General features: G+C 36.7%; 1 non-coding gene across 1 annotated transcript; it reads right to left on the reverse strand.

Annotated features, from left to right (window-relative positions):
• Positions 1-1,294: 1,294 nt before the first annotated feature.
• Positions 1,295-1,402, reverse strand: LOC112787699 (small nucleolar RNA R71). The gene has a single exon (XR_003195097.1). It is a non-coding gene; the product is annotated as a small nucleolar RNA R71 (small nucleolar RNA).
• Positions 1,403-3,300: the final 1,898 nt, after the last annotated feature.

Consider the following 3,300-nt stretch of genomic DNA (forward strand, 5'->3'; position numbering starts at 1 on the left):
AAAATTCTATCTTTTCAAATCTTTTTCAAAATCAAATCTTTTTCATTTTTCTTTCATGTTTTTCGAAAATTCTTCAAAATTAATTTTCAAAAAGAAAGGTTCAATCTTTAAATTCTAGAATCATATCTTTTAGCTTCTTGTTAGTCAAGTCATCAACTTTAATTTTCAAAATAAAATCTTTTTAAATTTCTTTGTCAAATCCTTTTCAAAATAAATTTCAATCATATCTTTTTCAAAATTTAATTTTACTTTTTCTAACTTCTTATCTTTTCAAAATTGATTTTCAAATCTCTTTCAATTAACCATTTAACTTGTTTGTTTTGATTTTAAAAAAAATTTATTAATTCTTATCTTTTTCAAAACCACCTAACTACATTTCTCTCTCTCTAATTTTCGAAAATCACTAACCACTTTTTCAAAATTCTTTTTAATTAAATAACTATTTTGAATTCTAATTTTATTTTATTTCTTAATTTTCAAATTCTAATTTATAATTAAAATAAAAATAAAAATATTTTTCTTCTCCCTCTTTTTAAAATTCGAATACTCCCTCTCTCATCTCTTTCTATTTATTTATTTACCTACTAACACTTCTCTTCTACTCATAATTCGAACCTTTTCCTCTCTCTCTGTGTTCGAATTCTTCTTATTCTCTCTCTACCTCATTCTTCTATTCTTCTACTCACATAAAAGAATCTCTATATTGTGACATAGATGATTCCTCTTCTCTTTTTGTTCTCTTCTTTTGCATATGAGCAGGAACAAGGATAAGAACATTCTTGTTGAAGCTGATCCTGAACCTGAAAGGACTCTGAAGAGAAAGCTAAGAGAAGCTAAAGCACAACACTCTGGAGAGGACCTTACAGAAATTTTTGAAAAAGAAGAAGACATGGCAGCCGAAACCAACAACAACGGTAGAGATGCAACGAAGATGCTTGGTGACTTTACTACACCAACGTCTGACTTCTATGGAAGAAGCATCACAATTCCTGCAATTGGAGAAAACAACTTTGAGCTTAAACCTTAATCAGTTTCTCTAATGCAGTAGAATTGGAAGTTTCATGGACTTCCATTGGAAGATCCTCATCAGTTTTTAGCTGAATTCTTGCAAATCTGTGACACTGTTCAGACCAATAGGGTTAATCCCGAGGTCTATAGACTTATGCTTTTCCCCTTTGCTGTAAGAGACAGAGCTAGGACATGGTTGGACTCACAACCTAAAAAAAGCCTGAACTCTTGGGAAAAGTTAGTCAATGCTTTCTTGGCCAAATTCTTTCCACCTCAAAAGTTGAGCAAGCTTAGAGTGGAAGTCCAAACCTTCCGACAGAAGGAAGGTGAATCCCTCTATGAAGCTTGGGAAAGATACAAGTAATTGATCAGAAGGTGTCCTTCTGACATGCTTTCAGAATGGAGCATCTTATGTATATTCTATGATGGTCTGTCTGAATTGTCCAAGATGTCATTGGACCACTCTGCTGGTGGATCTCTTCGTCTGAAGAAAACCCCTGCAGAAGGCCAGGAACTCATTGAAATGGTTGCAAATAACCAGTTCATGTATACTTCTGAAAGAAATCCTGTGAATAATGGGATGACTCAGAAGAAAGGAGTTTTTGAGATTGATACTCTGAATGCCATATTGGCTCAGAGCAAAATATTAACTCTGTAAGTCAATATGATTTCTCAGAATCTGACTGGAATGCAAGCTGCATCCGGCAGTACTAAAGAAGCCTCCTCTGAAGGAGAAGCTTATGACCCTGAGAATCCTGCAATGGAAGAGGTGAATTACATGGGACAATTCTATGGAAACACTTAAAATCCTTCATGGAGGAACCATCCTAATTTCTCATGGAAGGATCAACAGAAGTCTCAACAAGGCGTCAATAATAATAATAATGGTGGGAGAAATAGGTTTGGCAATAGCAAGCCTTTTCCATCATTTTCTGAGCAACAGACAGAGAATTCTAAGCAGAGCCTATTTGACTTAGCAACTATAATCTCTGATCTATCTAAGACCACTCTCAGTTTTATGACTGAAACAAGGTCCTCCATAAAAAATTTGGAGGCACAAGTGGGTCAGCTAAGTAAAAGAGTTACTAAAATCCCTCCTAGTACTCTCCCAAGCAATATAGAAGAGAATCCAAAGAGAGAGTGCAAGGCCATCAATATACCCAAAATGGCCAAACCTATAGAGGAGGAAGAGGCAGTGATTTCCAGTGAGGAAGACCTTAATGGACGTCTACTGACCACTAAGGAGTTCCCTAATGAGGAACCAAAGGAATCTGAGGCTCATACAGAGACCATAGAGATTCCACTGAACTTACTGTTGTCATTCATGAGCTCTGATGATTATTCTTCTTCTGAAGAGGATGAAGATATTGCTGAAGAGTAAGTTGCTCAGTATCTAGGAGCAATCATGAAGCTGAATGCCAAGTTATTTCGTAATGAGACTTGGGAGGATGAACCTCCATTGCTCATCAATGAACTGAATGCTTTGGTGCAAGTGAAATTACCTCAGAAGAAACCGGATCCCGGAAAGTTCTTAATACCTTGTACCATAGGCACCATGATCTTTGAGAAGGTTCTGTGTGACCTGGGGTCAGGAATAAATCTCATGCCACTCTTTGTAATGGAGAAACTAGGGATCTTTGAGGTACAAGCTGCAAGAATCTCACTAAAGATGGCAGACAAATCAAGGAAGCAGGCTTATGGATTTGTAGAGGATGTCTTAGTGAAGGTTGAAGGCCTGTACATCCCTGCTGACTTCATAATCCTGGACACTGGGAAGGATGAGGATAAATCCATTATCTTTGGAAGACCCTTCCGAGCCACATCAAAGGCTGTGATTGATGTGGACAGAGGAGAGTTAGTCCTTCAATTGAATGAAGACTACCTTGTGTTTAAGGCTCAAGGATCTTCTTCTGTAACCATGGAGAGAAAGCATGAAAAGCTTCTCTCAATACAGAGTCAAACAGAGCCCCCACACTCAACTTCTAAGTTTTGTGTTGGGAGGCCAGCATTAAGCTCTAAGTCTCTGTGAAGCTCTCTAAGAGCTCACTGTCAAGTTATTGACATTAAAGAAGCGCTTTTTGGGAGGCAACCCAATGTTATTTAATTATATTTATTTTTTTTCCATTGTTATTTTATATTTTCTTTAGGTAGATAATCATGTGAAGTCACAAAAACAGCTGCAGAATTAAAGCAGAATCAAAAATAGCATAAAAAATAGCACACCCTGGAGGACAGGCTTACTGGCGTTTAAATGCCAGAATTGGCAAACAGACTGGCGTTTATTTAACGCCA

The sequence above is a fragment of the Arachis hypogaea genome, chromosome 20 (genome assembly GCF_003086295.3).
Source record: "Arachis hypogaea cultivar Tifrunner chromosome 20, arahy.Tifrunner.gnm2.J5K5, whole genome shotgun sequence".
Taxonomy (NCBI): domain Eukaryota; kingdom Viridiplantae; phylum Streptophyta; class Magnoliopsida; order Fabales; family Fabaceae; genus Arachis; species Arachis hypogaea.